The sequence below is a fragment of the Dermochelys coriacea genome, chromosome 1 (assembly GCF_009764565.3).
Source record: "Dermochelys coriacea isolate rDerCor1 chromosome 1, rDerCor1.pri.v4, whole genome shotgun sequence".
NCBI classification, from domain to species: domain Eukaryota; kingdom Metazoa; phylum Chordata; order Testudines; family Dermochelyidae; genus Dermochelys; species Dermochelys coriacea.
The window spans coordinates 110600797-110627499 of NC_050068.2; the positions used below are offsets into that span (position 1 = coordinate 110600797).

General features: G+C 40.3%; 1 protein-coding gene across 12 annotated transcripts in view; it reads left to right on the forward strand.

Annotated features, from left to right (window-relative positions):
• Positions 1 to 26703, forward strand: part of MCF2L (MCF.2 cell line derived transforming sequence like) — a 262711-nt gene that overhangs the window by 29543 nt on the left and 206465 nt on the right. Inside the window, exon 1 of one of the 12 annotated variants that reach the window (XM_043505054.1) lies at positions 7524 to 7721. The exons of 9 other annotated variants lie outside the window; for them this stretch is intronic. The gene's annotated coding sequence lies outside the window, so the exon portion shown is untranslated. Of the gene's footprint in view, positions 1 to 7523; positions 7722 to 7862; positions 8083 to 26703 lie in introns of those variants that run through there. 2 more of the 12 variants (XM_043505445.1, XM_043505125.1) reach the window with 2 other exon arrangements.

Consider the following 26703-nt stretch of genomic DNA (forward strand, 5'->3'; position numbering starts at 1 on the left):
GGATAGGAATATTAAAGTCCAGACACTTTTTTTTTAAAAAGTGTAGCGAAAACTCAAGTCTTGTTAGCTGAAAAGGGGACCATTTACCAGGGGGAAAAAAAAAAAAATCACACTTCAGGTAAAATTTCAAGCTATTTTTTTTTATTCTAGTAAACATGCATGTTGAGTAGAACTATATCTGAAAAGCCACCTCATTGTCCTCCTTCAAATCCCAATACCATGACGACTACATAAACACAAACAATGATTAAGCAACTTGACTGCTGTGACCACTGTCTTGCATGCTGATCATTATGGTCTCTTTTTTTCCATGTGCTCCCTCTGTTTATAGTCATATATACTGACCCAAAGTTCATCAGACTATACTTACTACCATCTGTAGTTGCAAGGGCTGTATTTTTGTTGTTTCTCATCTGGTTCAGTGGATTGGAAGTTAGATTTAAGGCAAAGTTTCAAGTATTGCATTCTGCAGAAAATAGTTCTAATTGCACACTTGACACAACTTAAGTGTGAGATGTATCTGAAGTACTGCTGCAGTACTCTATTTCTTGGACTATTCACATATACATTGTTAAAAGGCAAAAAAAAATCTTTTTGAAGTAGGGTTTGCCTACATCTGTGGAAGAAAAACATTTTTTTTTTTTTAGTCTTATAATAAATAACACATCAAAGGCAATGGGTTTTCACATTTTGTTCCTTTCCTTCAAAAGTTTCCTGCAGAAACTATTTGCTCACCAAAACTAATATTAATGGGATAACTTAAAACCTCCAAGATAATTTAGTAGTTATAGTTCAAATTCTTTGTTTTGACTCACCTGGTTTTGCTCCTTAAGACCACACACTCCTCTGAGAGAGGAGCTTACAGAGTGGCAGGGGGTTATATAGAGTTATAAGCCTTCACTCAAAACTTCCTTGCTTTTTGCACGCTTAAAGGGAAGCTGCACCCATTTTGGTCAGGATGGACTTCAGAGACTTCTCATGGTAAAAGAAGCATCGTTACCAAATATAAATATAAATTGAAACTTTACAATATTTTGAGGCCTCTACAGAAGGCAGCTGAATTGCTGAAAATCCCATATTTTATACAGGAACAATAAAAGCAATAAATAAAAATGAAGGCCTGTAGAGTTCTATCCAGTGTATCAGATCTTAAATGTTGTCTGAGCAATTTCTTGTCACTTTTTTTTTTCCCCCTGAGTAGTAGATTAGCATTTATAGAAGAGGCTAATGAGGGGGAAGGTCCCCCATTATATCTACTTGCTCATTTCAAAGGCAATAGTTTAAAATGCTCTGTCATCACTGATTCAGAGAGGCGGTTTAAACATTTCTGGTTTGCTTCAAAGTTGGCCTAGAAGAGAATTGATTGAAAGTTATCTGACTACTGTTTGAAATGAGTTCCTTGTCTCAAACCACTTCCTCATCACATAAAAACCATCAGCACAATTGGAGTCCTTGTTATAAGCATCAATAGAAAGACAAATACTGAATAGCCTCACTCCTACAGGCAAATTGGGAAGGTCACTGCCTTGGGTGTGGCCAGAGACTTCTGAGCTGTTAGAGCTATTAATCCAGCCAATGTCGCATGTGCTAAACTATTAAGAAATGCTAGTTTATTTTTAAAAAATCCTGTTATTTTATACCAATTTGTTAGACATAAAATTTTCTTTTTTAATCAGATTAGGTATAGCTTTCTTTAAGTTTCTTCATGTTAGAGAAGTGGGTGGTTCTTTTGTTACGTACTGTATAAAAGATATATTTTTAAATGTGGAAGGGGGGGAAAAAATAAGTAACTTTCTTATGTAAACTGATGTAGCTTTCATGGTAGCAAAGCTTCTATTAAGATTGCAATGCAATTTCTGTTATAAACCTTCACTTTAATTCACTTATCAGTTCCTCAGATATTCACCTTGTGTGCTGAAACTTTTGATGCTTGTTCAGAGCTGAAATAGGAATATTTCTGGAAGCTTTACCAAATCCATTTAGTCACTTGGCCAGATTTTCAAAGGCATTTAGGCACCTAAAGGTGCCTAGTGGGATTGATAAAAGGGCCTAAGCAGGTTAGGTGCCTTACTCCCATTGATTTTCAAATCTGTAAATCTGGGCCACTGTCTACTTTAGAAGGCAGAGGAACCCATTCTTTTTTGTTTTTAAAACTATATTTTTGTGAATGGATAACATCTAGAACCTTAAAACTTTATACCTCAGATGTGACTCATCTATAATGACAAGTAAGTACATGGTAAGTTTAGGATTGTTGTAGCTTATTAAAATGAAGTGATTAAAAGTGGTTTCTTTGTATAGATTAGATTAGATTAGTAAAAAATCTTGCATTAGATTTTGAGTTTTATTATTGCTCATGGCACTTAGGAGTTGTTTTTTGTAATTGTTTTTTTAAAAACTCAGTGAAATAATACATTTATATAAAATCTGTAATATTGAAGTTATGAACTTGGGCCCCAGTCTTGTATCTGTTTGCTGGAGTGGACCTGTGCAGCATTCTACTAACTGACATGAGTCAAACTATCACCACCTAAGGAGAGAGAATTCATAACAAAAATTGTGTGTGTATGTATGCGCGTGCGTGCGCGCACACACACACGCTGTACTGTAAAGTTGTAATCTTGCATTTTAGTATGGCTAGAAACAAGTGTCGCCTCCCAATGGAAAGAGTTGTGCAGAAAAACTATATTTTTATAGGTAAAGATTGATGGTTCCTTTTATTTTTCATCCTGTTAGACAAACTCCAGACAAAATGCTTATCATTATTGAGTTCTTTGTCTCTTTAAAAAACCTATAGTATGTATTTTTGAATTGCTTATAGTTTTAAAAATGGTGATATGTCAAATATACTTTTTGCTTGAGGAAAAGGTTTGTGTGTTTTAATGGCTAGAGTTTAAAAGCAGGATATTTAATCTGCAGAGTCAATTAATGAATTGTATGATTTTCTCAGATCAGTTTATCAGATTAGTTTGAACATATTTGATTATAAGGTACATTAGAAAAATTGTGATTCTTTGAAATTAGTTTAAATTGTTCATAATTAAATTACTGTCTGTTTTCTTAAAATGCAAGCTAAACTAACAAGTGAACGAGTTATTCTTCAAAACTGATTAGTTTAGCAATTGCACATGGAAATATATTTCTTGTGTAGGAGATCCTGCTCATGTTACATCTGTTGTTTTTGTTTAAATTTAATCCTGTCAAAAGTGTGTGACCGTTTTTGAAGAAGCTCACCTGGTGAGAAGTACTCTCACAAATTACTAAATGCACTGGAAGAAAAAATAACCATTATAACAACCCTCTTATATGTGTGACTTTCAGTCAGGAAGCACCTCAGGGTAGAGTTGTTCCTAGCTATTACCATGGAGATGGTGATTCACTTCTGCTTCCTCTTGGAACTCTGCACTAAGGGAAGATTTGTCCGTGCTGAACTGCTGCTGGATGATCCCTAACTCCAGTAATCCAGAGGTGATTGCTGGTGGTGAAGGCAGGCTAGGGTGGTGAAGGCACTCCTTCAGTGCTGCCAATGAGGTCTGTGGGAGGTGGAGTGTTGGTCCCTAAAAGACTGGGAAGTTGTGCTGGTAGAGGCTTCCCCAGTCGTGCCTCAACAACTGATTATATGATTGGGCTGTGTGTGGAGGTTGTTTGGCTACCTTTGACAGATCCCAGTTTTCACAACTGAAGGATCCAGAGGCAGACTGACCCATCTAACATAACAGCCACACTGGGTGAGACCAGTGGCCCATCTAGCCCACTATCCTGTCTTCTGACAGAGGCCAATGACAGGTGCTTTGGAGGGAATGAACAGGTAGTAATCAAGTGATCCATCCTGTCGTCCTTCAGGCAGTTAGAGGCTAGGGACACTCAGAGCATGGGGTTGCATCCCCGACTTGGTTAATAGCCATTCATGGATTTAACCTCTCTGAACTTCTCATTCTTCTTTGAACTCCATGATAGTTTTGGCTTTCACTCCTGCCAGTGAGTTCCAAGGTTATGTGAAGAAATACTTCCTTTCATTTGTTTTAAATCTATTGCCTATTAATTTCATTGGGTGACCCGATTCTTGTTACGCAGCGGAATAAATAACACATCCTTATTCACATTTTCCACACCATTCATGATTTTATAGACCTCTGTCATATCCCCTCTTAGTCATCTCTTTTTCCAAGCTGAAAAGTTCGTCTTTTTTTTAATTTCTCTTTATATGGAAGTTGTTCTACACCCCTAAAAATTTTTGTTGCTCTTCTCTGTACCTTTTCCAATTCTAATATCTTTTGAAATTGGGTGACGAAAACTTCATGCAGTTTTCAAGGTCTGGACATACCATGGATTTATATAGTGGCAATAAGACAGAAAATATATCTATCCCTTTCCTAATGGTTTGTAAGATTAACTTTTTTTGACTGCTGCTTCACATTGAACAAATGTTTTTAGAGAACTATTCACAATGACTCCAAGATCTTTAAGTGGTAACCACTAATTTAGATTCCATCATTTGGAAAGTTTTTTGTCTTTAGTCCTCCTTATAAAGTGCCAGGGGTGGTGGATTCTTTCTAAAAGTGTGGGGGGGGGGGGCTTCCCCTTCCTCTTTCCCCTGAGGTCCTGGCCAAACTGAAAGCTGGAGTCAAGCTGGGGAGCTTGCCCCCTTCCCCCTCCCGAGGCAGGTGGAGGGTCTGTGGCTTCTCACAGGTGGCTGAGCCTGGGACAGGTTCCAGCTTCTGGTCTGACCAGGGGGTAGGGCCTCAGGGAAGAGGAGGGGCAGGGGGCAGGGCCTGTGGCAAAAAGTGAACAGGCTAGGCATGTCCACTTTCAAAACTGGGAGGACCATTGCCCCTTGCTTCTCCTCTTTCTTGCCCCCTGCTCCCGGTTCTGGCATGCCACCAAAAAGAATGTCTGTCTGGCATTCTGCTGGTGTTGTAAGGGACGTTAAGAGGTATGCTGATAAAGCAGCTTCCTTTATTACATCTCATTTTGAACAAAGTTCCTTGTATTTCATACCAATTTGCTGTTCCTTCTTTTCTATCGTTGAAAAGTATTTACATCAGAAATAAAGAATTATGAAAGTGAGGTTATAGAAAGCAGCGTTTACACTAAATGAATGTATCCCACAGCTTTTAAATGTCGTCATACATGAATATTTTTCTGTCCCTTATTCTGGGGCTTTTTTCACACAGTATGGCCCATATTTGAGCCTTGGCATATGGCATGTGACATATGTTTTAGTTCACTTTCTACCCCCTTTAAGCAGTTAGCCCTTAATGGACCTGCACATAGTAGACTTCCTCTCTGAGATGTTTAAGAGAACCTTTACTTGATATGATAGCCTGTAGTTGAGGCTGTGCTTTTTGTACCACCCATTTAATTGCCTAGCTATGGGGAAGTTGAACTGGAAAAGCTAAAGTAAAGCTGCTCATTGCATACATTGGAGGCTGTTGAAATTTTTCTATTTGTACAAAGTTCACAGGTCCTGCTTAAGGACAATATTAAGGACCAATGGGGATAATCCATTGCACTCTTTGCTTCTGGATATGGAGGGTCTGGCGCCTTAAGCATAATTCCTTCCCATTACTCTGAATGCAAATCTCATAGCCCTGCAAATCTATCTTCCTAAAAGATCTGCACTGAGCTTGAATCCTACTTCTGCTCAGCCAGCAGGTGCTGCTGTTGAATCAATAGGACTGAGGCAGTGTAAGGATGAGAGGTATTGAAATGTTCTGGAGACTTGGATTTAACACAAGGGGAGAGAGAGAGACAAGGCATTACTATAAAACAGCAAATATAGTGTACATAATGGTTTCCAGTAAGGTATGAAAATATAGCAGATTAGGAATCTGTTATTTGAGATCTGCAAGTATATTTATAGAAATTAATTTATTGAGTTTTATAAGTTGAATGCCACAACAGTAAGATATGGGGTGGAGGTGGGGGAGAGAAGTAACTTTACATTTGCCTTTTTACTGTAGGATACAGTTTTGCCAAATTTGTAAAATTATTTTTACTTGCATCCTAAGAGATACAAATGTTTCATCACTGATGATGACTATAACCTATGAAACAACACAACTTGGCAAAAACAGTCCAGGGAGATTACTGGTTAACCTAGGAAGCTGAGTAGCACATGCTGCCTTTTCAGCCGCCCCAGAACCTGCATGGCACATAATAAGCAAAAACTTTCTTGTGCAAACCCTGAAACTGGCATCTGGTGTCAGCAGCTGTGCCAGGGGAGGCTTAGCCTGCCCTGGCCTATTATACCTGCTGCTCATGGAGCTGAAGTTTTCAGAGAGCTATCCATATGGACATGAAGATCTTTCCTGAGTGGTAATGAATCCATTATTATATATGAGTAGTTGGGAGTATTTTTCCAATGTGCATTACTTTGCATTTATCAATGTTGAATTTCATCTGCCATTTTGTCATATAGTCACCCAGTTTTATGATAGCCCTTTGTAACTCTTCAAGTCGGGTTTGGATGTAACTATCCTGAATAATTTTGTATCATCTGCAATCTTTGCCACTTCATTGCTATATTTCTTTTCCAAATCAGTAATGAATATACCACACAGGTCCCAATACAGATCCTTGGGGGACTCCATTGTTCACATCTCTCCATTGTGCAAACTGACTCTTTATTCCTACCCTTTGCTTCTTATTTCTTAGCCGGTTACTGATCCATGGGAGGACCGTCTCTCTTAACCCACAAGAGCACAGGAGCCACTACTGCTGTAGGTAGCAATGAACAGATACCAGTGTCTGTAAATATTGTTTACAAATTAGTGTAGACCCGAATGAAGAAATGTGATAGAACATGCATGTTGATTAATTCAGGTAAGATGTTTGTTTTTTAATTCTGCCCCAAAATTCACTTCTATCAACTTATACCTAAAATAAGAGAACAAGTTTTCTAAAAATATCATCCATCACACTGAAAATCACCAAGTTGCCATTCTGTATCATAGCCTTTCTTTTTCTTGGCATAATTCAGGTCAAAAGAAACAAAGTATACTGCTCCTAAGTATAAGATATAAAAGTGAAGTGATGAATTTGGTGCTCGCAGCAACAAAAGGCATGCCTGTGATGTTTTATGTGCATGATGAGATTTTGTGCTGTGCCTTTAAGGGAGCTTAGTTCGGGGAGAGTGGGAGTTAAGGTGACTTTGACTGAACAGGTCCTAGCACAATTTTGACAGGCCTGGGGGATGTAAGGGTTTGTTTATACTGCAATAATAAACCCGCAGCATGAAGCTTCAGAGCCTGGGCTAATTGATTTGAGCTCAAGAAGCTCAGGCTGCCTGGCAAAAAATAGCAGTGTAGATGTTTGGACTCAGGTTAGAGCCCAAGATCTGAGACCCCTCACCTCCTTGTGGAGTGTCAAAGGCTGGGCTCCAGCCTAAGTCCGAACGCCTACATTTACAATTTTATAGTCCCATGAGCCTGAATGAGCTGACCTGGGCCAGCAGCCATGGCTGTGCTGCAGATCTTTTATTACAGTGTAGCTGTACTCTAAGGTACATCAGCCTCTTTAGGCTGTTCTATGTCTGCAGCACTGCCTAGAATCTGCAGAAAGCTGCATGCTGCAGCTCTGCCCCTTTCAGGACCCTGTTTCATGGTTTGTGAGGGGATCCTTCCAATGCCAGGTGGAGTGGCATACAGGGACACCGCATGCCTTTTACCCAGAATGAAGAAGTCGGAGTGAGGATGAAGATCTCTCCCTCAACGACGAGGGTAAATGGTGTGTGCAAAAAAAAAAAAAAAAAGTTGTAGAATTCTGTTTTGCAAATAAGCAAAGATCTCACTGCAGAAATGTCTTTCCCTATTGAATGGTAAAGCATCTGCAGCCATTGGTTTCCGTGAAAACCAATTTTGCTGGGAACACACTGCACTAAACTGAATATGTCAGTTTTTCTGAACTTGAGATTTATGTTACCTCTGGAGTTTAACGCTTGTGCGTGGAGTTTTTCATTTGGCTCTGAAACGCTGTGTACTGTACCCTTTTTTTTTTTTTTTTTTTTCAAATTTACAAAGTAAATGGTCAAAGGAAGAGATTAGTTACACACTTGGAATTTGTGACAAAGCAACAAGAAAGGTTGGTATTTATGAAGCTAAAAGTTAGGGTGTCTTGTTTTTGAGTGACTTTTGCAGAAGAATATTTTTTATTTAACTGCTAAGTCAAAAGTTGCTTCATGTTACAACATAAGTTAGTTTTTTTTCTTTTTAGCAGTATTAGTTTAATGTTGCTGTTTGTACATAGCTACAGCTGCTTTGCAGAGTCTGGTATTGGAGAGCTGGTGGAAGAGTTACTAATGTGTTTGTTTCCTAATAAGTTTTTGGCAGGAAGTTGGTCTTGTAGCTTGTTCAGATTCATTCAGTGTGAACTGTGCGACATGTGCTCTGATAGAATGGTATTTTTGGTGTTGGTTGTAAGGTAAGTTTGATTTCATATTTCAAATAATGCTTGTTGCAAAGACTTTATTTTGGCTTGGAAATTTGAGACTGGTAATTTTATAAACATTAAAATATGCTAAATGAATTAGTATAGTGTACTTTGCTTGACACTAAAAATATCTCTGGCAGAAGCTAACAAAATGAATAAAAATTGTTTAACTGAGAAGAGTGAATAATTGTATTTATGTATGTATATTCATGTTTTGATTAGAACATTTAATGTAGCTTCATGTGAATTACTGAGTCACGGATATGTGAGGTAGAATTCAGTTTTGCTAACAGGAAGACAGACACAAATCTGTTTCCCATATGTAATTGGAAAATAATGCACAGTACTGAGAAAAGTGTCCTCTCTATAGAAACACTTTTATAGGTATGTGGACAAAACATTGGTTACAGCTTGGCAAATATTATGGAGGCACCTGGTCATGATTTCATAGCTGGGGTTGCATTCTAAAGTAGACTTAAAATGTGGCTTACATTTCTGTTTTTCTCTTAAAGGGGGCAATCAGTCAGTGTGAAATTTCACAGAGGGTTAGTTTTTGTGCCCTTTACGAAGGAAAAAACAAAAACGTTCAAACTTTTAATAGGAAGCCTTTGAACTTTGGGCTCAGGCTGAAAATTCCCCTGTTCATTCCCCCTTTCATTGTTGATGATTGCTATCTCTCTCGAAGTATTGTCTGTCTACAAAGGACTTCATAGAGAAGTTGAACTATTGCAATGGGGATGTAGGTGGTGTGTTTTTTTTTTTTTAATGTTTGGATTTAGGATTTTAGCAGTTAGTCATGTTGCAGCTGAAAGATTGTGCTTCGTGGTTGTGTGGGTGACTGTAGTGGGGAGGGTATACCTGAAATGTTTTCCATAAGGAGCTAGACTTTTCTCTCACTCCTTCCTATGACAGTGAAGGATTCATGGACAGCTGCTGACACATTTAAAAAACAAAAATTCTCCCACTGCTCTTCTACCCTAGTACTAGTCTGTCCCCACCTCATCCAATGCCCACTATCAATTAAACATGTTAAAAAAAATGTCATTGTGAAGCAAATAGTATTGCTACACACACACCGTGACTGACACAAATCCACAAAAGTAATGAAAGGCCAGATTAGCAGTATATATCTTCTACTCTTCCATCCACAAGGGCACACCTTACAATTACCATAGCTATCATATACTATAGACCATAGACCTCAACCATAGCTGTCCCCCAGCCTTATAACAGCCTTCCATCACCCCTTTAACTGCCATTCTGCGTACAACCATTTGCCAGTGTACAGTACTTTGTCCCAGCACAGCTAACTGCTATACCAGACACCCACAACTACTAGTGTGAGTGAGGGCAAAAGTTCTGGTGTACAGAGGGTGAAAACTGGGTGGAGTTCCTATGAGGAACAAACGATTGGACAAAGCTTTTGAATGGATATCAAAGCATGTGATCTCAGCTTTTAAAACTCTTAAGATCTTTCTTTCCTTTCTAAAGTTTCTCTTTATGCCAGATTTAGAAGCAGATAAGTGGTTTCTGAGGCAGATGTTAATGTAGATCTGTACCTAGAGACAAAGCAAGTAACTGTCCTCTTAAATGATTTTATTGCCTCAGTACAAATTCTGTGCATTTGGGATCCTGAGTTGTACTTTACAGTGCATCATCAAGCCCATCGCTGAATGTTTTGCCTTGATGATCACAACTTTTTGAATAGATTTCACATGTTTGGAATCTCTTGGAAAATATCTGTCCATGTTGTAGTGTACACATTAACAATATCGAGTTCTGAAAATGCTCTTCCTCTTCCAAACCTGCAGCAAATTCATAGAGGAGCACACCCTGTGTCTTGTGTTCTGGTGCAGTAGACAGGAAGCACCCCAGAGAGAATGCCTGACCAGAGAGAAGCTGACACATGTCAAGTTTATCATAGCTCTACGATAGTGGCGCTTATTATGGATGAGGATGAGCAAAAGGGAGTCTGGGGGCATGCCCTCTTTTTGCCTCCTTCCACTAGTTCTTTTCTCTTTCTGCACACACTGTGGCCCACTCCTTGAACTATCACCTGACCTTCATTTTAAAGGGTAGCCTGTATTTCATGACTAATGTAAAGTCAATGTAAGAGAGACATTTTTGCATGACTGTTGCCATCAATCAAATGCATGGGTTGTACCATGAAACATCATATGTTGCATTTTGTCCTGTATTTTTCATACAGTTCTCCTTCATTTCGTTGGAATGTAGATGGTCTTCTTCATATTCGAGTAAATCATACTTGATGAGAAAAGGAGCAAAATGAGCACTATAAATATGCTATTTGGGCATGACATAAATCCAGTATCGTGTTGCAAGGAAATCTTGGTGCAGCAGTAAATTATGACATTTCATTCCTTAATCTGGTGAATAGCACCAGAAGTAGTATGACAGGACTATTAACTGTACTCAAAACTCTGGGGTAAATAGTTTAAAAATTAACAAAAATAGATGTCATTTCAGCCTGTTTAAAACTGGGCACCTTGGGGAAAAAACTCCTGTGGTAGCAAACCTTACAAAAAGAACAGAGACAGAGTTTAAATATCTATTTAAATAGAAAAAGAAACTCCAGGTTTGTGCTCTGGAAATGAAAACTTCATTGACTTACGTCGATGGATTAAGTCTTGGTGGAAACACGCTGCCAAACTTTGATCACCAATTGGACAACTAAGTTCAAAGGAGATTCCTCCACAGATATAGATATTATCATGTTTACAACAGTATGATCTGAGACTAGAATATAGCCCAGGCTATATTCAGGCAACGTGTTATTCATGGCAGCTAGCCTATCACAGAAATTGCTCTCTAACACCGGATCAAGGCAAAGAAAGGGAAAATAAAACAGTGCAATTAAGTCTAATTGACAATGTTTGTTATGTGATGAAAGAAAATATGCACCACAAAGATGAATTTGTTGTTGGTGAAAGGAATTGAACCATAATTCCATCTTTCTTAAGATAGGTTTTGCAGCATGGACAAGGACATAACAGTACAGGGAAAACTGAGAAGCATGTATATTAACCTAGCTTAAACAAGAAGAAGTAATACTACAAGAATAATTCAAAAATTTGGGGGAGGGAGGGAGCAAAATGCTCTGTTCTTCCAACAGAATTGTGGTAGCATGGGAAAATTTGGAGACATGCATGCTTATTAATTATGGGGTGGTTTTTGAATTTTCTTGAAGTAGCAACGTTACCAGATACAAGCACAAAAACTCTCATTTTATAACCCATGTTTGCAAGACATGGTATAACATAGTAATTGCTGATAATGGACTACTATTTGAAGATGCATAAGGAGTAGCCGACAAATGAGAATTCCAACAGCTCATTTCAAATTAAGGCTGTCGGCAATCAAATGGATTGACAGTGTGTGGAATTAAAATAGTGAAACATCTCCTCAGAAAGTCTCTAGGTAGGTGGGGGAAGATCCACACCTATGTTAAAGATTCAAAGCAACACTTTTTGAACAACAGTAAACCTTCAGAGCTGCTATTTTGAAAGAACTCTATAACAGTGAAGCCTGTTAAAACTCCCTGGGAGCAACAATCTGATGTTTCCATTCAAAATACAAAGCTCAAAGTAGTGACTTTATACCAGGGATAGTCAATTCCCCCTCTCCCCACCAGGTCCAAATTTCTTGGTCAAGGTATAGAAAGGTCCAGAGTCGTGGAAAAAAAAATTTTCACACCGCAATAACTATAAAAAGTTTTCATGGTCCATTCAAAAGCATCTGGTGGTACTGATTTGGCCTGCAATCTGCCTATTGACTACCGCTGCCTTATACTATAAAAGAGGAACAAAGAAATTTTCCTGACAGATCTACAGTTTTATAAAAATAGAGAGAAACCCTAATGTGACGAGCAATTTCTGTCAAGGGTATTTAGTATACGCTAATTCCTAGGAAAGGTATAGTTTTTTTGAATAGTTGAAAAATGACACTTTTTTCCCCTCACAAAAAGTATCCAGTGAAACAAATTTCATTTCATATGAAAACTTTTACAGTCTTTGATTTTTTTTAAATCAGTTAAAATGAATTTTAATTCTGAATTGAACATTTTAATTTTGTTTTGACAAAAGATGGAAAAATCGGAGTTTTCTTCAAAAGCCATCATTCCCTTAAAGTGACTTTTTTTAACCAAAAACCAACCAAACAAAACTTCTCCCTTCCTTCCCACTACCACAACCATACCTGTTTGGATCGCATGTCGTCTAGGTTTTCTCTCATAAATAGCAATCAGCTATAACCCACCTGGGAAATTAATGTTTCTTTATTTAATGAAGGTGTTGTTGTGCAATAAAATAAATGGATGGAAACTCCTTACAACAGATAAATGTCAAACTTTTTGTTATCAAAGACACAGATAGAAAATGAAAGAGCAATTGATGGTATAACCATTATTCTGGTCATGCTGTTGGCCATCTTTGAAGAGAGAAAGTCATGAAGTGATTCCTGTAATGCTGAGTGTTAATTTAATTAATATACTGCAGTAGGACTGAGACCTTGATCAGGATCTGGGCCCCATTATGCAAGAGGCTGTACAAGCACTAAAACATGGACAAGTTATTGACAAAGGGGTGTGTGTTTTCAGTTTCTTCTGGTCAAACAAATAGGAAGCACTCTAAAGAATGGCCACAACCAATGAGAGGTTGTATTAAACCAGTTGATCCAGTGGTAGCAATCAGAGACCAACTACATGCACCTGGTGGTGGTCTGGGTGCTGCTTGATTAAAATATTCTGTTTATAAACATTAGCAAAGCGTACACTTTCAGAAAGGAAGAAGCTGTCATCTCCTTAAACTGTAAAGGAGCCTGATTTTTCAGAAAATACTCAGCAACCCACCCTCAAAAAATCAGGCCTTGTTTTGAGGCTTCCAGAATTGGTAGCAAATTTTGGATATTAAATCAAAAGGTTTCCAGACCATCTTGTGTAGATTTCAAGTAAAGCAAATATTTTTGTTGTTAAGCATCCTTTATGTTAAAAGGAGTGATGATCTGTGCCCCCTCTGTGTTGCATGTAATTTATCTAGTTGACTCACTCTCTTCAGTTAAGGGTCTTTGCCTATTTGCTGTTTGCTTACGTAGAATTATTTAATTATAGCAACTTATTTTAGCCAAAAAGTCTGAGTTTTGTAGCGCTCATCACTGATCCATCACAGACAGAGGCAAGACTGGTTCATGATAAGGGCTGTTGGATATCCTAGAATATCAGGGTTGGAAGGAACCTCAGGAGGTCATCTAGTCCGACCCCCTGCTCAAAGCAGGACCAATCCCCAACTAAATCATCCCAGAAAGGGCTTTGTCAAGCCTGACCTTAAAAACCTCGAAGGAAGGAGATTCCACCACCTCCCTAGGTAACTCATTCCAGTGTTTCACCACCCTCCTAGTGAAAAAGGTTTTCCTAATATCCAACCTAAACCTCCCCCATTACTCCTCATTCTGTCATCTGCTACCACTGAGAACAGTCTAGATCCATCCTCTTTGGAACCCCCTTTCAAGTAGTTGAAAGCAGCTATCAAATCTCCCCTCATTCTTCTCTTCTGCAGACTAAACAATCCCAGTTCCCTCAGCCTCTCCTCAGAAGTCATGTGTCCAGGCCCCTAATCATTTTTGTTGCCCTCCGCTGGACATTTTTCCAATTTTTCCACACCCTACTTGTAGTGTGGGGCCCAAAACTGAACAAGTACTCCAGATGAGGCCTCACCAATGTCGAATAGAGGGGAACGATCATATCCCTCCATCTGCTGGCAATGCCCCTACTTATACATCCCAAAATGCCATTGGCCTTCTTGGCAACAACGGCACACTGTTGACTCATATCCAGCTTCTCGTCCACTGTAACCCCTAGATGCTTTTCTGCAGCACTGCTGCCTAGCCATTTGGTCCCTAGTCTGTAGTGGTGCATGGGATTCTTCTGTCCTAAGTGCAGGACTCTGCACTTGTCCTTGTTGAACCTCATCGAATTTCTTTTGGCCCAATCCTCTAATTTGTCTAGATATCCTGCAGGAGTGTCACACTCTTCCATTTGTGGTGTACAGTTTCTCTCCTGGGACATCATATGTGTTGAAGGAGATCTGAGGAGCAATGGTGATGGCATCTGTTTGACCTGAGTCAGATGGGAATTTCATGGGAGTCCTCTTAGATCCCTACTTCCCTTTGAAATTAGTAGGGTGATAGTTAGACGTTGAGGCCTCATTCCCTTCCCTCCTACCCTCCAATTATCAAGTTGATGGGTCCCCAGGGTTAGATCTCATTGTCCCAGTCTGGGTGTTGCATGGGATTTCACTTCTTTTCCCCAGGACTCTGGTTATCCATCTGGAGTTCCTTCCTCTTCCTCCCATTGCTCATGGGGAAGAGAGTGAAATGAGACTCCTCTGTGCGTGCTTGCAAGGGGGAGGCCTCGGATGACGTCAGAGGGGAAGCAGGCCTACTGGGACCATCCTTGAAAATGCAGCTAGTAGGTAGAGGGCACGTTTTCATAGTGGGCATTAGGAATTAATAAAATAGCGTATGGTTTGTTGGTATTTTCTATTGCACATATAAAATACTGTGATAAAAGTTAAAATACAACAGTGTAGTAAATGTTGGGTTTGTATTATTTGGGCAAATCTGGAGTCTTGTTTACTCTGTGCTCCTGTACTAATTTTGCTAATGCAGTGGTCTGCTGTTAGTGTTTGAAATGCAGAGCTGGGCTTTTTAATATCTTTTAGTTTATTTCCTCTTAGTCCTAGAAGCAGGATAGCAACTTGTAAAATGTAAAAATCTCCCTATTCATCTAAGCTGTGGATCCAGGGACGCCTTTGTCCTTGTAAAGAGCTTGGGTATTGCCAAAACTAGAATATTGCCATCTCTGTTTATGATCCTTTGTTTCAAAATAGCACCCCAGATTCTTGCATAATGAAGACAAACTGGGTTCAATGCCGAGAGAATTCAGTCATTCGGAAAAATCAAGGGGAAAAACCAGTTCCACGAAGGAAGAGCTGGTGCTTAAAGAAGGATAAAATGGTTAGAAATGTACCAAACCATATTATGCCACAAATGTAGTTTTTTAAAATATCTGGAAGCTTGTATCTTTCACAGTGTGACCTTTTCCCAACCTAGGGTTAGGGACAAATATTGATGTTGACTAAGATGTGCTGGAGCTTGTGTTGTAAAACATGCTACAGGAAGACCAAGGATAGTCTAGTGGTTTAGGCTCTAACATGGGACCACAGACTCCCATGTTACCATAGGCAAGTCAGTTGGTCAATTTGTGCCTCAGTTTCCCATCAGTAAAATGGGGATGGCAGTACTTCTTTGTCCTCATGCGGGTGTTTTGAGGATATATATGTTAAAGATTGTGAAGCACTCGGATACCGTGTTAATGGGAACCATGTAAGTACCTATGATAGGTCTGCTCAAAGTAAATTTCAATCAAGGCTTTAGCCTTTTATTTCTTTGAAAGCAGCTTATGCCTTATGTCTTACGTTTCTTATATAATTTCATAGAAATTATTTTAAGGCGAGTTTGAACCACTAAATTAATCTACTCCTAACCTCCTGCATAACAAAGAGCAAAGAACCTTGCCCAGTACTTTCTGCATCAAGCCTGTAATTTCTGTTTAATATCTTAGAATATATGTTTTTAAAGGAGATCCTGTCTTGATTTAAAGACTTCAAGTGATGGAGAATCCACTAAATCCCTAAATTATTCCATTGGATAATTAATGTCACTGTTTACAAAATTGTACCTTATTTTAATTTATATGTGTTGAGACAAATGTAAATAATATTTTATATTAACCATAGCTTTGTCCATTGCTGCTGCTACTTCTGACAGCTAATATAGATTTACCATTACATATTGCAGCTTGATAAGTAGATCTGCGGGTCTCTTGTTCATTTTGCAGCAGGATGGATTCCTAACACTTGGCAGTTTATTACATGTGTACAGAGCCTATTGTCACAGTTCAGGGTAACTGCACCTGTATTCCCTCTCTATCTGGTCCACTATGGCCATTCACTCTCAGGTTTCTGGCTCTCCAGCCATCACCTATCTTGGCAGATGCATGTTTCTCCCCCTCCTGAGCAGGGCATTTCCAGACTTCATAGTTGTTGTCTGTGTTGTGGATTCCCCAGCAAATCAGACTGCCTCAGCAGGCCTGGTTTGCCTTCCTTTTTCAAAGGCTATAAACAACCTAAGTGTCTAAAGTTATAAGTTTCTACAAAGCTTTTTCTAAGCAGGCACATTTAGTTTTAAGGTAAAAGTATTACAGAGAAAACCTACTAAAAACGATAAAAGAACTTGCACACAAACTAATAAATTTACCAGAGATCACCCCAACTCCAACAAGGACTCTAGCAGGTGTAGGTTCTTCAAACACCAGCAAGGGTTTTTTCCCTGTGGTCATAAATGTATAGCTCAGAACAAGCACCCCTATGAGTCTAATATTCTCCTTCATACCTTTTGGGTCCTTGATTCTTAGAGATCGTGGGTTTCTCTTCAAGGCATAGCTTAAAAATCTTGTGTCCAAGGTGAGGCATCTGCATTCCCTTCTCCAGGTATTTCCTAGGAAATCCATTTTACTTGAAAAGTTGACATTGTTTCAAAGAGTTCTTTGAAGCTCCTAACACTTCCCAAGGTTTAGATTAGTCAGGTCTCCTCCCTGGAGAACTTACATACAATCCTACAATAATACATCAACATTTGCATTTTAATACAATGAATTCCTAAAATATTTAATTCAATAAGTTTTTTGTCCAAGATATTGCAGGAAAATGCCATATCTGTCACATCCATCAATGGGGCTATCGACTCTGATAGTTGCTTTTAGGTGTTACTGCAATTTATATACTTATTAATAATAGTAATAATAATAATACCTAAACCCTAATTTATGATTTGAATCCTTTTCATGAAGTCTGATAAAACTTAGTATTTACTGGAGAAAACATTATCACTTCTAAAGATAGGCATAAACTGGAGCACTTGAGTCCAGGCTACCTTGAACTCTGGGGAAATTAGGTTCTGAATTTGGAGACTTGGACTCTAGTTAGAACATCTTTGTTGTGATTTTTTTTTTTAAGCTGAATACTTGGTTTAAGTGTGGGAAATACTTGATATTCTCTCTTGGAAGTAGACAGAAGCCTGTAAAGAGGACCTAAGTGCTGCTACTGCTGACAGATAATGGAGGTGGTTCCTCAGTTCAAGTGGTAGCAATACAATTGTTGCATTTACATTTGAGGGTCAGCAAATGTAGGTCCTACAAGGATATTACACATACTTGGTCAGTAGCTTTTAAATAACTATTCATTTGTATATATCAGCATTTCTACCTTTGCATATTTGAAGTTCCTGTAATTTAAGTGCTGTACAAAGATCATGTATAAAAACAAAACAAAGGAGATCTGTCCTTTTGATTTAATTGCTTTTGCGCTGGTTCTCTGGGGAACGCTGTGATGAAAGAACGAGTCTTACAGCATGATATTAAGGTAGTGAAGGGCTCTTTCTGATTTTCCTTGGGAAAGTGTTCTAGAACCTTGGGCCTGTTGATGGCTTCCTGGAGTTCTTGAGCTCTTTGAAACAGTGTGCTGGGTAATTGCAGCTGCCATGGTGGCCCTGGAACAAGAGGTTGTCACTGAGATAATGTGGGGATATCAAGTTAAGGGCTTGGCATATCCATATCAGAACTTTGAAGTGAATCTGGTAATGCAATGGGTCTCCATACAAGTTGTGACTTCCAATGAAATATACTCTCTTCAGCTCACTCCATTCAGATGATGGACTGCTGTGTTGTGTACCAGCTGCAGTGTCCTTATCTAGGCTGAGGAAGAGTGAGTTACGGACAGTCCAGCCTGGAGGAGATGAAAGCATGAATTACTATGGGTAGGCCATGATACAAATGGAAGAGGTGGAATTGTCTTGCTAACCATAGATGAAATCAGAGCCTTATGATGCAGGATCACTGAGTCCAGCAAAACCTGTGGAGAGCAGATGCCCCCCCAGTTGAGGATAAAGTGTTGGTGCTTGTGGAATTCCTCAAATTAGTGTGAAGAGAGAAGCAAAACCCTGTATAAAACCACAGAACTTGTCCATCCCATTGCTTAGGTGCTAGTGTGGTAGGGCATGCAACTGTTCCTATTTATTCTCTATCTTTTTGTCTGTGAGAAATCTTGGTGTTCTGAATGTAGAGCACAAAAAATTGGTATTTCCTACGTTTCCTCAGACAATCCAAATATAAGGATGGGAACATGGGATTGTAGCTAAAAATCTTAGATTATGATTTAGGAAGTCTGGTTTCTGTTCCCTGCTCTGCCATATTCTTCCTGCGTGATCCGGGGCAAGCCACCTCCACTCTGTACCTCTATTCACCATCTGCAAAATGAGGATGATAGTACTTCCCTACCTCGGAGATTTTGCTGCCTATATAAATGAATGCTTGTGAAGAATCAAGATACTATTGTGATAGGGGTCATATAAGTACCTAGATAAGGTCAGATGTGAGAGAGCTTACCTACAGAGCAGATGGAGGGTGAAATCCTGTCCTTATTAGAGTTAGGGCAAAACTCCCATTGACTTCATTGGCGCCAGGATTTTACCTAAGTCTTTAGATAGATTTGTGGTTATGATTTTATTTCTATTCAAAGCTCTTTATTCATGAACAGCTGGGTTCACAATCATAGGACCTTGTGTGACCCAAGGTGCCTACAGTAGCCCACGCTAAAAAAATGCCAAGGTCAGGGAAGGCTGCAAAAAGGAGAGCCGGTTTCCCCAAAAAACTGGTGGTTAACACTGTAGTTAGATTCACCAACCAGACACAAACTGTACTCCTGATCCCTTACGCCTGTTATCTAGAAGCTAAATTTAAAAAAAAAAAACCACATAGCCCCCTTATTGCGTTCCAATCTCAGGCTCCCAATCAGCAAATAGGTCCAATAAAATGAGAAGTTAGTTAAAGCTCTATTCATTGTACAAAATGTTCTTCTGAACCCCAAAAGGCCATCACCATTACCAGATCAGTACTAGTTTAGATTTTACCCGAAATACCACCCTGCCAGCCAATCCTTTAGGGTATGTCTACGCTACGAAATTAGGTCGAATTTATAGAAGTCGGTTTTGTAGAAAGCATTTTTATACAGTCGAGTGTGTGTGTCCCCACACAAATGCTCTAAGTGCATGTAGTCGGCAGACTGTGTCCACAGTACTGAGGCAACCATCGACTTCTGGAGCTTTGCACTGTGGGTAGCTATCCCGCAGTCTCCACCGCCCATTTGAATTCTGGGTAGAAATCCCAGTGCCTGATGGGGCTAAAACATTGTCGAGGGTGGTTCTGGGTACATATCATCAGGCCCCTGTTCCCTCCCTCCGTAAAAGCAAGGGCAGACAATCTTTTTGCACCTTTTTTCTTGAGTTACCTGTGCAGACACCATACCACGGCAAGCATGGAGCCCGCTCAGATCACTTTGGCAATTAGGAGCACATTAAACACCGCATGCATTATCCAGCAGTATATGCAGCACCAGAACCTGGCAAAGCAAAACTGGGCAAGTAGGCGATGTCAGCGCAGTTACGAGAGTGATGAGAACATGGACACAGACTTCTCTCAAAGCACGTGCCCTGGCAATGTGGGCATCATAGTGCTAATGGGGCAGGCTCATGCGGTGGAACGCCGATTCTGGGCCCGGGAAACAAGCACAGACTGGTGGGACCGCATAGTGTTGCAGGTCTGGGACAATTCCCAGTGGCTGCGAAACTTTTGGATGCATAAGGGCACTTTCATGGAACTTTGTGACTCGCTTTCCCCTGCCCTGAGGCACAAGAATACCAAGATGAGAGCAGCCCTCAGAGTTGAGAAGCGAGTGGCAATAGCCCTGTGGAAGCTTGCAATGCCAGACAGCTACCGGTCAGTCGGGAATCAATTTGGAGTGGGCAAATCTACTGTGGGGGCTGCTGTGATGCAAGTAGCCAACGCAATCAAAGATCTGCTGATATCAAGGGTAGTGACCCTGGGAAATGTGCAGGTCATAGTGGATAGCTTTGCTGCAATAGGATTCCCTAACTATGGTGGGGCCATAGACGGAACCCATATCCCTATCTTGGCACCAGAGCACCAAGCCAGCGAGTACATAAACCGCAAGCGGTACTTTTCAATAGTGCTGCAAGCACCGGTGGATCACAAGGGACGTTTCACCAACGTCAACATGGGATGTCCGGGAAAGGTACATGACGCTCGCATCTTCAGGAACTCTGGTCTGTTTCAAAAGCTGCAGGAAGGGACTTTCTTCCCAGACCAGAAAATAACCGTTGGGGATGTTGAAATGCCTATAGTTATCCTTGGGGACCCAGACTACCCCTTAATGCCATGGCTCATGAAGCCATACATAGGCAGCTTGGAGAGTAGTCAGGAGCTGTTCAACTACAGGCTGAGCAAGTGCAGAATGGTGGTAGAATGTGCATTTGGACGTTTAAAAGCTCACTGGCGCAGTTTACTGACTCGGTTAGACCTCAGCGAAACCAATATTCCCGCTCTTATTGCTGCTTGCTGTGCGCTCCACAATATCTGTGAGAGTAAGGAGGAGACATTTATGGCGGATGGGAGGTTGAGGCTAATTGCCTGGCTGCTGGTTACGCACAGCCAGACACCAGGGCGGTTAGAAGAGAACAGGAGTGTGTGGTGCGCATCAGAGAAGCTTTGAAAACCAGTTTCATGACTGGCCAGGCTACGGTGAGGAGGCTATGGAACTTGGGGAGGAGGGCGGTTGGTTACACAGGGGCTGTAGCGGCGGTCTGTGCTCCTGCTGCCTTTCCTGCAGCTCAACCATACGCTGGAGCATATTTAGTTTGATCCTCCAGCAGCCTCAGCATTGAATCCTGCCTCCTCTCATCACGCTGCCGCCACCTTTCAGCTTCAGCCTTCTCTTCAGCCCGCCACCTCTCCTCCCGGTCATTTTGTGCTTTCCTGCACTCTGACATTGTGTGCCTCCATGCATTTGTCTGTGCTCTGTCAGTGTGGGAGGACAGCATGAGCTCAGAGAACATTTCATCACGAGTGCGTGTTTTTTTTTTTTTTTTTTTTTTTTTTTTTTGCCTTCTGATCTTCGCTAGCCTCTAGGAAGGAGAAGATCCTGTGATCCTTGAAACACATACAGCTGGTGGAGGAATAAAAGGGAGAGTGGTATTTGAAAAGGCACATTTTATAGAACAATGCGTACACTCTTTCACGGTAAACCTTGCTGTTAACATTACATACATAGCACATGTGCTTTTGTTACAATGATGCATTTTGCCTCCCCCCACCACGTGGCTAACAGCGGGGAACATTTCTGTTCAGCCACAAGCAAACAGCCCAGCAGGAACAGGCACCTTTGAATGTCCCCTTAAGAAAACAACCCTATTTCAAGCAGATGACCATGAATGATATCACTCTCCTGAGGATAATAGAGAGATAAAGAACGGATGTTGTTGGAATGCCAGCAAACATTCACTGCAATGCTTTGTTCTACAATGATTCCTGAGTCCGTGCTACTGGCCTCGAGTGGTAAAGTGTCCTACCATGGTGGATGGAATAAGGCTGCCCTCCCCTGAAACCTTTTGCAAAGGCTTTGAGAGTATATCCAGGAGAGCCACAATGCCAGGACAAATTAATCATTAAACATGCTGGCTTTTAAACCTTGTATAGTATTTTAAAAGGTACACTCACCAGAGATCCTTTCTCAGCCTTGCGTGGGTTCGGGGAGTACTGGCTCCAGGTCCAGGGTGAGAAACAGTTCCTGGCTGTCGGGAAAACCGGTTTCTCCGCTTGCTTGCTGTAAGCTATCTATAACCTCATCATCATAGTCTTCCTCGTCCCCAAAATCTGCTTCCGTATTGCCTCCATCTCCATTGAAGGAGTCAAACACAGCTGGGGTAGTGGTGGCTGAACTCTCTAAAATGGCATGCAGCTCATCATAGAAGCGGCATGTTTGGGGCTCTGATCCGGAGTGGCCATTGGCCTCTCGTTTTCTGGTAGGCTTGCTTCAGCTCTTTAAGTTTCATGCGGCACTGCTTCGGGTCCCCGTGATGGCCTCTGTCCTTCGTGCCCTGGGAGATTTTCACAAATGTTTTGGCATTTTGAAAACTGGAACGTAGTTCTGATAGCACGGATTCCTCTCCCCATACAGCAATCAGATCCCATACCTCCCGTTCGGTCCATGCTGGAGCTCTTTTGCGATTCTGGGACTCCATCATGGTCACCTCTGCTGATGAGCTCTGCATGGTCACCTGCAGCTTGCCACACTGGCCAGACAGGAAATTGAAATTCAAAAGTTCGCGGGCCTTTTCCTGTCTACCTGGTCAGTGCATCTGAGTTGAGAGTGCTGTCCAGAGCAGTCACAATGGAGCACTCTGGGATAGAGGGTATTGGCCTCTGGAAGCTAATTGTGTCCATAGTACCCCAAATTCGACCCAGAAAACCAATTTCAGCGCTAATCCCCTTGTTGGGGATGGAGTAAGGAAATCTCTTTTAAGAGTCCTTTAAGTCGAAAAAAAGGGCTTCGTCGTGTGGACGAGTGGAGGGTTACATCGATTTTAATACTGCTAAATTCGACCTCTACGCCTAGTGTAGACCAGGGCTTAGTATCTAAAACCAAAGGTTTATAAGAAAAGAATGAGAAGAGAATTGTTACATGGTCAAAACAATCTTGATATATAACTTTAGAATCCATATATCAGGTTATTAACAGCATTGGTGAGTTTGCTGGCTTGCAAAAATCCCTCTGGAACACATCCGTAGCTTGAATGGGTCATTAGGCCCTTTGTTCAAAGCTTCAGTTTGTAGAGAAGTTGCTACAGAGATGAGAAGCAGGACTGAAGACAAAATGGAGGTGATGCAGCTGCCTTTTTATATTCAGTCATGTGGCTTGTACATCCTTTGTCCTAAACACAAGCTCACAGCACATGCACATGGAAAATTTAGAGTCCCCTGTCCATAGGCATCTCTACATTGTCCTGCTGACTCGGGGGTAGCCCCTGGCTTCTCTCAAAGGGTTAATTATACAACTGATGGTCTTTGATGGGCCATCAAGCAGGCTGGATAGTGCTGATGCCAATATGTCTGGGGATGTTACCAAGATACTCAGCACAAGTTTGAGAGAGCAATAGAACATATATATGTATCTCATGATACAAAGATGATGCATACATATACACAAGCTTATCATATTTAGCAAATCATAACTTTTCCACTGATACCTTACATGACGACCATCTTGTATAAGATTCATTGTAATTTTGTAATATTGGTATTGATAATATAAATGGTCACTCATACTCTCTACAGTATCACACCTTGCCTCCCACCAAGGAAGCATGGCTGTACAGTCTTTCTGAAACTGTTGATGCCATGCTGTGAATTATTTGGTAGGGACCACTAAAAGATCAGTGTGTCTAGCACCATCAACATGGATGCCAAGGGCATCTGCTACTGTGTATTCCAGGTTCATCAGCCCAAAGTGCAAAAATAGATTGTTCAGTGGTCTCCCCAAAAAAACAGTATCTAAGTGACCAAGCTGATGTGCATTTAAAGATAAAGATTGAAGTGTAAAACCTTTGAGGGATCCATATAATACAGCTATAGAAGTTCTGATTTACATAATGGTGGCCAAACATTTTACAGGTTTTCCATGTTCTACCTAGATTCAGGTGAAGGCTTCTTACTAGTAGAAAACTTCAGGGATTCCTGATTGTGCAAGAGTCTCTTTGAAACAGATGTCACTCATTGCCTGGAACCATGTGAAAATTAGGAGGAGTTAACTGTCATAAAAATAAAAGGAAGGATAACCAGCTTTCTGTTTACAGTGCTATAAAATCCCTCCTGGCCAGAGGCAAGACCCTTTCACCTGTAAAGGGTTAAGAAGCTAAAATAATCTCACTGGCACCTGACCAAAATGACCAATGAGGAGACAAGATACTTTCAAAGCTGGAAGGGGGGAAACAAAGGGTCGGTCTGTCTGTCTGTGTGATGCTTTTGCCGGGAACAGATCAGGAATGCAGTCTCAGAAAACTCTGTTAAGTTAGTAAGTAATCTAGCTATAAAATGCGTTAGATTTCCTTTTGTTTAATGGTTGGTAAATTACTCTGTGCTGAATGGAATGTATATTCCTGTTTTTGTGTCTTTTTGTAACATAAGGTTTTGCCTAGAGGATTCTCTCTGTTTTGAATCGGATTACCCTGTAAGGTATTTACCATCCTGATTTTACAGAGGTGATTCTTTTACCTTTTTCTTTAATTACAATTCTTCTTTTAAGAACCTGATTGATTTTTTCATTGTTCTTAAGATCCAAGGGTTTGGGTCTGTGTTCACCTGTACCAATTGGTGAGGATTTTTATCAAGCCTTCCCCAGGAAAGGGGGTGGAGGGCTTGGGGGGATATTTTTGGGGGAAGTCGTCTCCAAGTGGGCTCTTTCCCTGTTCTTTGTTTAACACGCTTGGTGGTGGCAGCATAGGGTTCAAGGACAAGGCAAAGTTTGTACCTTGGGGAAGTTTTAACTTAAGATGGTAAGAATGAGCTTAGGGGGTCTTGCATGTAGGTCCCCACATCTGTACCCTAGAGTTCAGAGTGGGGAAGGAACCTTGACAGTAACACACCTGCATTTGCACATGATCTACAGACATGCAAGCAAAGCTGTAATTACAAATTGAATTAAATAGTGTATGGCTGTAACAGGAAAGAACAGTAGTACAGAAAAGTTTATAAGACTAATCTATCACTGACAGGGCTCTTGAAAATGTACCAATACTACTAAATTTTTATAAATTATGTAAGCTACTGTGCTGCTTCTTGAGTAAGCCAGTGCAAAGCCAGATGGAAAACAAATTAACCAAACTCAATTGTTTCTTTGTTTTTTGTTTTTTTCCTCTCAGCCCATTTTCAGCTCTAAGGAGTAAAACTGTATTATAATGGATGCCGAATCTGTTTTTATACACAAAATGTGAACCAAAATACAAAGTAGGTGGTATTAGGAAAAACGAATTCTCTTGCTGCTTTGAATCTCAACATAGCTTTAAGAAAAGTCAGTGTAAACCTGCAGAAATTGGGTCAGATATTGCATTCATGTAGCCCTCTAAGATGACTGATCTCATTAAGATCAGCAATATTTTTTTTTATTCCTTGCTTATTAATTTTGTTGTTTTTCCCTGAGAGTGTAGAAAATGGGAATGTAGATTACATAACAATGTTTTCTATCCACACTTACCAGTTAACAGCGAATGAAGGGCATATACTGCAGTGTACTTCATGTAACTGGCATTTTCTTGTGTAGCACAGCAGTTTGAGATAAATCTCCCTGCTGCCATATAGTCTTGCATAGGAATTGTTGAACCTTTCTTACTAGTGATGATGCATAGGTTGGAAAGGATCCAGCTAAGCTCTCATAGCCTGGGCTGAGTTTGCAAGGCTGTCTGTTTTTTAAAATAATAATTTTAAAATTGAAAACGGTACATTTGATCTGAAATCACTGAGAATGTGGAATCCCCAATGCCACTTTTCAAAGTAGAACTGCTCATTAAGTTTTCCTACACAGACCCCAATTTTTGATTTACAATGAGACCTGCTGAAGAATGAGTAAAAAATACTACTAAATCAATATTCTCTACTACTCAATTTGCTCAAGTGGAAACAGTTTCACAAGATGCATGGCAGCAGTGGAGAATCAGGCCCATTATGTTTACTGACTCTGTAGAGAGTTAAAAAATAACTTGTAAGCTGAGGGCAGACAACATAAGAGAGAGCCACTGCTGAAACAGCACACTCTGCTCCTCTAAATGATTGTGAAAAGGTGTATGTGTATCTTGCATTTCTTGCTACCCAGGAAATGGTGTAATCTCGGGGTTGCCTTCACTGTTTAGTACAAACTATGATTTCTTACTCTTTTTTGTATTTTACTAGCAGGAGTCAACGAGTCCATCCGATCTCCTGAAATCTGGAAATCTTCACAGAGGATTTCTTGGACATGGTGTTCCATGGCACATCCTGTTTCAAAACAAAATTCAGATGTTAACAGACAAGCTGCGGGAGTGTTTGTGTGCTCTAACTCATTACCCAATAAATTCAGAAATAGAACTGTTACAGAATCATTCTATTACTATGGATCTTTTTTCCCTTGCCAGGATACATTCTTAAATGGATGTCAGATATATGAAATATTTATCATATGACAAGCTTTATACACACAGTATTTATAATATAAAATTAATCTTGCTACAAAAACTTGATAAAGGGAATATAGTTAATCT